We start from the raw sequence: 8,064 nt of genomic DNA on the forward strand, positions 1-8,064 counted from the left end.
CACCCCCAGTCTATAAAAGAGCTTACAAAGGCCTAGACAGAGGTATGATTTTCCTGTCATACCTGATTACATGATAGTTACATTCCCAGCAAACTCTTTGCATTTTAAAACCATGCAAAATAAAAGGAGTTAGGGTAGAAGCTCAGATAATTCTAAGCTGTTTTCTTACCTACATCAGCAGCCAAGAAAACAGTGATAAATTGTGTAGGCCATGCACTAATTCTTTATTTTACTTTGCTATACTCTGAGCACACTTGTTCCCTATCCATTAAATACTAGCACTGATCTCCTCTCCACTTATTATAGTTACCAAAAATATCTCTAGAAATTTCAAAACCACAAAATCACTTAAAAAAAAAACTGTTCTAGAAGTAAGATGAAAATCTGTGTAAAATTACATTTCCATTACTGTGTCGTTATGTGATGAAATAGGAATAGTTCAAATTGTATGTTAGCCATATCCTCACATCCGAACAGTATATATTTGATATCCTAAGTCTTCCTCTTTTTTTTTTTTTTTAAGAGATCGGGTTTGGCTATGTTGCCCAAGCTGGTCTCAAACTCCTGGCCCCAAGCCACCCCTAACCCTGCCCCACCTTGGCCTCCCAAAGTGCTGTGATTACTTGAGCCACTGTGCCTGGCCAATCTTCGTTTACTTTTAAGGGATTCTAACAATGTTCAACTATTTATTTATACAACATACATATTCCAAGTTTAACAATATGCCTGGCTTTCCTCTAGGCACTGGGGATACAAATCTGAATAGGGACAATTTGTGCCCTCCAGCCCTCTCTAATTAGAGGACTGGAAGCTTACAGGCAAATATGATACACAGAGATAAGTGAGCATTCATAGAGTTTTTTAAAACCTAAATGGCATAACACACACAAAATGTTCCTGTAACACAGCGAAGTGAGTTCCTTCCCATTACCTTTTGAATTACATAAAACTGGCAAAGAGATCCCCAGGACATCTCTAACAAGGCCTCCTATGCAACAGCCTTCCTCAATGAGGCCCAGCCACCGACCCATCCCACCTGCCCTGTGCTCAGGGCAGGGGTGACCTGCTCAGTAAGTGATAACCTCAAATACCTTGCTGTAGTCTTGCCTCAGAAGCATCTAAGATGAGGAGGAAAGGACCGCTTTGTGGCCCAGATAGAATCAGACTATCAGTGTTCTTTGGTAGAAGGTGGTGTTGAAGACATTAATGCCTTATTTCCAGAAGAGAGTCCATGTCAGCATTGTTTGAGAGTTGAATTGACACTAGATTGAGGTAGAGCCTCATTTGGCAGGAGTGGAGTCAGGTCATTTGCCTGTTAGTGGGCAACAGAAACACAACTAACACTGATTGGAAGGAAAAAGCAGGGAGAACCAGGACTCTCCTTTCCCCTCTGCCCATTATCCTGATCCTGCTGTCCCAAAGGAATGTCTGATAAGTCATCTTCACAGCAGCCAGACTCAGGGCAGTGAGAGTCCATGAGGGATTCTAAGCTCCTTGTCTTTGAAGGGAGTGTGGGTAATCAAAGGAGAGTAAAAGTCCCTCCTGGAACATATTCTTTCTTGTCAATAACCAAACAGAGGACGCTTCCCCTTTATCACCCCGGCCCAGCTGCTGCTACTCTGAAAAGACCTAGGTGCATCCAGAAAGAAGTCTTTCAATAAACACGGTTTAAATAAATCTCTGATGTTATAATAAGCAGCCTGATGCAGATATCCCCAGTTCTGACTTGTGGTGCTTACTACAATATTATGAAGAGTCTGTAGCTTTGGAAAGGTGATGTGATCCCATTAAGATGTCATGAACTACGGAATTCTTTCCCCTATCTCTTCAGACATCCAGTTCTACAATTTTGCCTTGTTTTTTTGTCTGATGTCCCTCACATCCAACCTGGCCCCCCACAAGGTACTTCTTTCCACTCGGATCACACCAATTAGCCACTGAACTCTACATCTAACTATTCACACTGAGATATAATCAAAGGTTAACTTTTACATGCTTGATTTTACAAGGTCAAGAGGAATTCTTAACCTAGTGATGGCTCGAGTAGCTGAAGTATTTTTGAAAAAGTAGGAGGGAACTTACAAACTCTTCCATTGTCTGCCATATCCATTCACTCACTTAAATTGTTTACAAGACAATAAAACATATAAAAGCAACATTTTCACCAGGCCAATCACCTCTCTCCAGCCTCATAATGATTAGCCTACATCCCTGTATCCAGATTTCCCTAAAATTAATAATGTTGCATTTTTACATTCACCTCTTGATTTTACTCAGCTCCATCCTGGAACATTAAATCTGCCTTGGCTTAGCTATGCTAGTTTGCACTTGGCCCTTCCTGATGGCCATGGTCCAGGCTTGTAAATTATGTCCAAGTTCCTCAGTTGCTGTTCCCGGGCCTGGCTGGCATGGAAGGTCCTGATATCCGCATCAGCCTTAGCTCATGCTGCTCCACATTGCCTGACTCTTTATCTTCAGACCCATCCCTTACTGTCAACTTTCCTATTTAATTCCTGAAACATCATCAAACAGGCCAAGATATGCTTTCATTTGGTACCTTCAGGGAAGATATGCAAAAGGCCCCATACAATAAGGGAGGTCTAGGATCACCTTGCTGAACCCAAGAGACTAGGGAGAAGTCAGTACACCAGGTGTCTTTTTTTTTTTTTTTTAAAGACATGGGGTCTCATTATGTTGCCCAGCTTGGACTCAAACTCCTGAGCTCAATTGATTTTCCCGTGTCAGCCTCTTGCGTAGCTGGGACTAAAGGTGTGTACCACCATGCCTAGCTCCCAAATGTCTTTTGAGCTAAGGTTAGTCAGCTCCCTCCATTCATTGCAATTACATTAACCTGTACCATGTTTTATGAAAAGCCTTCATATGGTACCCGCAAGTAGTATGTATTTGTCATTCCCATAGATAGCCACTGCATTAGGGAAAGCTGTGTGAAAGAAGGTATTGACCGTTGGTACCTGCAGGTTAAGGGCAGATACTGCAAGGGTACTTCACAACTGAAGAAATTTCAAGTGGCAGACATCAAGGTGGCTTTGAGCAACCCTGTGGCCAATGTCCTCAACAGTTGTTTTTACCATAATGCAGAAGATCTTTTCCTGGGACTATATCTTACCATGTCCCTTGATTATAAATAATGGCGTAATGACATTATCTAATAATTTAGAGGCTGCTGTGACACTGATTTGTTGCTAAAGCTAATGAAATAATAGAACAAGCCCACATTTAGCAGCCTTTTGATATTAAAGACAAACTCATGCTGAAAACCCAGGGTACTCTCCTGGGTTTTCAGCATGAGTTTATATTGATTCCTGTGTTTATATTGATTCCTGATTTAAACAAACAGGTCCTTAGCCCAAGATCTTTCCTATCATTTGGATTTAATTTTGAGGCAGTGGAGGGCAGTTAAATATATGCAGAGGGACCTATAAAAGAAACAATCAGCCAGGCAAAGTGGCTCACACCTGTAATCCCAACACTTTGGGAGGCCACGGTGGGAGGATCACTTGAGCCCAGAAGTTCAAGATGAGCCTGGGCAACATAGCAAGATCCTGTCTCTACAAAAATAAAAACTGTAAATTAGCCATGCATGGTGGCATGCACCTATAGTCCCAGCTACTCAGGAGGCTGAGAGGAGAGGATTGCTTGAGCCCAGGAGGTTGAGTCTACAGTGAACCATAATCATGGAACTGCACTCCAGCCTGGGTGACACAGCAAGACCCTGTCTCCAAAAAAAAAAAAAAGGAACAATCAAAAAATCTGTTTGGAGGTGTGCTTTGAACACAATTCAAAGAAGAATGGTCAAGGATCAGGGAGAGTATTATCTGAGTCATTTCTCAGGATGCTATGATAAAAATCTGATGCATCTGGCCGGGTGCGGTGGCTCACGCCTGTAATCCCAGCACTTTGTGAGGCCGAGGTCAGGAGATAGAGACCATCCTGGCTAACATGGTGATACCCCGTCTCTACTAAAAAAACAAAAAAATTAGCTAGGCATGGTGGCGGGCACCTGTAGTCCCAGCTACTCAGGAGGCTGAGGCAGGAGACTGGCGTGAACCTGGGAGGCAGAGCTTGCAGTGAGCCAAGATCACACCACTGCACTCCAGCCTGGGTGACAGAGCAAGACTCCGTCTCAAGAAAACAAAACAAAACAAAAAAAATCTGATGCGTCATAAACAGAAATGTCTCCAGGAGCCAGGTATGTGTTGTCACTGACTGAACGGACAGGAGAGAGGAGTGGAGTCAGTGGAGACCCCTGAGCTTTTGTCTTAAAAGCAGCAGTGGCTACTACTTAAGAAGACATGACTGGCCAGGTGTTGTTGCTCACACCTGTAATCCCAGCACTTTGGGAGGCCAAGGCGGGCAGATTGCTTGAGCCCAGGGGTTTGAGACCAGCCTGTGCAACATGGCAAAACCCCATATCTACAAAAAAATTACTAGTTGGGTGCCACCACACTACATGCCTGTAGTCCCAGCTACTAGGGAGGCTGAGCTGGGAAGATCACTTGAGCCTGGGAGGTGGAGGTTGCAGTAAGCTGAGATTGCACCACTACACTCTAGCCTGGGCAGCAGAGTGGAACTCTGCCTCAAAAGAAAAAAAAAGAAGAAGAAGACACGACTTAAGAAGTAACTGCTATTCAGCTTTAGTTGATCATCACACTGAGCTAATGGTGGCCCAGTATGGCCACATTTTTAGCTATTTTAAAGCAAGTCAGGAATCCAAATTTTTTGGTTTTTTGTTTTTTTGGTTTTTTTCTTTGAGATAGAGTCTCGCTCTGTCCCCCAGGCTGGAGTGCAGTGGCACAATCTCGGCTCACTGCAAGCTCCGCTTCCCAGGTTCACGCCATTCTCCTGACTCAGCGTCCCGAGTAGTTGGGACTACGTGCGCCCACCACCACGCCCGGCTAATTTTTTGTATTTTTAGTAGAGATGGGGTTTCACCTGTTAGCCAGGATGTTCTCAGTCTCCTGACCTTGTGATCTGCCCGCCTCGGCCTCCCAAAGTGCTGGGATTACAGGCGTGAACCACCACACCCGGCCAGGAATCCAAATTTTTTATGTGAAAATCTCCATTTGGAAAGGTTGCCACCACATCCAAAAATTATTTTAAAAAATAAATAAATAAAAGCAAACAAACAAAAAACACTGCATAGGCCAATCAGAATAGGTCTTGAGCCAGATATACCTGCTGTGACTGTAATATGTGAGTTTAGCCTCATGTTATAAACTCTTGAGTACAGCTCGTTCTACCCATTGAGACTATATGCATCACAGAGGGACTACATACACTACACCTCAGTCCTGTTTACATCCTCATCACCTATAAAACTGCATCCCACACAACATATATTTTCAAACTTGCAGCCAGGCATGGTGGCTCACACCTGTAATCCCAGCACTTTGAGAGACTAAGGCAGGAGGATCACTCAAGGCCAGGAGTTTGAGACACACCTGGCAACAAAGAAAGACCCCATTTTTACAAAAAATTAAAAAATTATCCTGGCATGGAGGCATGTTCCTATAGTCCCAGCTACTTGGGAGGCTGAGGCAGGAGGATCACTTGTGCCCAGGAGGTTGAGGCTGCAGTGAACTATGCTTGTGCCACTGTACTCCAGCCCAGGCAACAGGCTGATACCCTGTCTCTAATAAATAAATGAACGAATGAATAAACTAATTAATTAATTAATTAAAACTTGCTTAATAATTTAAGGAATTAAGGAATTCCACAGAATGAGATGGCTAAGTCCTATTAGCTCTACCTTCAGTCCTGTTCAGGTCAATATTTGTGTCCATATTCATTAACAACAACATTGCATTTTCAGATGACAAGAATGTAAAAATATAGTGGAAAATATGTGAATTAATTTTGTTGGAAGATTACATACAGTTCAAGGGTCTAATTCCAATGTTTCTCACCTAGAACTTGACCCAGTGATTTAACACCTCTAACCACTCATGCCTTCCCTACCTTCGATCACAAAAAAAAAAAAATAACAGACTCTGTTTTACTAAACCCTCAGCTGATGTCCCTCCTTCCCAGCTGGGGCTGTGACTGGAGCCCTTTTCCACAGCCTTGCTGCATCTTCTCCTTAGCACCTGTTCCACCTGCCAGGAAGTAGCTAGTTTCCATGTCTCTGTGCTTCAGTTTATGGGCTCCTCCCAGGTCTGACCATCAGCAGCCTCCTCCTCATCTTCCTTTATACATAAGTCCTCAGGAAAAGGTATGCTGGCCTCTGGTTCTGAAGCCACCGTACCCTTATCTGGCTTGCTATCTTGTAGCAGCTTCACGGTTCGTAGCTGCATGTTCAGAAGCTCTTCCGGGGCTCCAGCCAGAGTAGTCACACACTCAAAAAGGGGGTCCAGTTGGGCCACCAGATTGTCCAGGTGCTGCTCTGCCTGGATCAGCTGTTGCTCCAACTGCAATGGGTGCTTCTTGCCTGACTCCTCTTGGAGAACTGCAGCTTCATCTTTCCCCTGTTGTGGAAGAAAAAAAGGGCAATACTGCAGCAAAATTGTTCTGCCCCATCACCTCAGTCTCCAAAGCCAGTAAAGAGAGGGGTGTCATTTAAGGTAGAGAATGCTATTGGGAGTTTACCTCAGAGAATCACAATTACTTCTAGTCTAGTTCCTCACCCAGCACATGAAGCAACATGTCATTGTGTCCCACACATGGTCATTCGGTCTGCTGAAACACCTCCAGGAATGAGCAGCTCTCTCGCGTTTGATTGAGCTCTGGTTGTTAGACAGTTCATATACAAAGCCAGAATTTGTCCTTCATGTATCTTCTTTCCATAGCGCTGATTAGAGCCTTCCAAAATAATGGCTCTTCAACGTGATAGTTCCTCAGGAATTTGAAGACAATGGGCATACCCTTGCTCCCTTTCCTGAGTTTTTTCTGGTTTAATATCTTCGATCTTTTCAGTCAGGGCTCATTTTGCATAGTTTTCTCTGGTTGCTTTACTGAACATATAGTGCTCTTAAGGCAGTTCCGGGAGACGAAAATTCTCCAGGAATGTTCTGATCAGTAGATAAAGCACAACACCTTGTTCCTACCATTGATTTGGGAAGTAGGTTGTCACATCACACCATAAACGTATTAGTCAAAGGGTAGGCCTAAGTCTCTCTCATAAGTGCTGCTGCTCAGAAATATCTTCTTCCAGACTGTGCTCACGCCGAAGGATAGAATTTAGTAAACTATCCTTGTTAAATTTCATTATTAAATCCAGTCACTCATCCTAGCCTGTCATGTCTACCTGGGATCATTATTAGCTATCTCTTCTAGTTTCATACATCAAAATTGGTTCAATTGGTTCTATTTTCTAATGCAAATAAATAATAGGGTCAGGGCTGAAGATACTGTCCTGGAAAGTTTACTTTCCAAAATGTACCGTCAACTCATATTTAAGGGCCTCTCTCCCTAGGAGAACATGAGACCACTTGATGTCTTGAACTCTAGAAACACTATGGTTGCAGCAATCAACCCCCTGTGCCACAGTTGGCCACACTTTAGTAGTATGAACACTAGCTGGGTGTCCAGCTCCACCAGTTGCTGCTCTGGGTGACCTCAAGCAAGTGGCTACTCTTTATTAGATTGTAGGAAAATTAAATGTGATGGTCATTATTCATTTACAGTTTACCACGTGCCTTTCACATTCAGCCTTACCTCGCTGAATCCTTAAAATTACTCTATAATGTTGGAGGCCAATCAACTATTATCTTCATTTTACAGGCAGCGGAAACTGTATCTTGCTCTCAGTACTATGGTGCCCCCATGAGAGATGCAGACTCAGGGCACCCCCACCCCCAGCCATCTCTGCATCTGCAACACTTATACAACACAAAAGCCACAATGGCTGAAGTGTACAGCATTCCCAAAAGCAGCACCCTGGCCCTGGCCCCCTCATGCTGGTCCTTGAACAGCAGTTGCCAGCATTCTGTGGCCCCAGGGCCCACGTGGGCCGGGTTCCCTGTGGAAGGAGGGCAAAGTAGATATTCATTCTTTTACAGATTTTACATAAAGATCTGTGTGTTTTTTTTAGGTTTATGTTAGTTG

At 43.7% G+C, this 8,064-nt stretch overlaps 1 pseudogene; it reads right to left on the reverse strand.

Moving 5' to 3' along the window:
* Positions 1-5,699: 5,699 nt before the first annotated feature.
* LOC100609805 (coiled-coil domain-containing protein 107-like) lies at positions 5,700-6,668 on the reverse strand (annotated as a pseudogene).
* Between the last annotated feature and the right edge of the window lie 1,396 nt (positions 6,669-8,064).

This window comes from Pan troglodytes, chromosome 15 (genome assembly GCF_028858775.2).
Source record: "Pan troglodytes isolate AG18354 chromosome 15, NHGRI_mPanTro3-v2.0_pri, whole genome shotgun sequence".
Taxonomy (NCBI): domain Eukaryota; kingdom Metazoa; phylum Chordata; class Mammalia; order Primates; family Hominidae; genus Pan; species Pan troglodytes.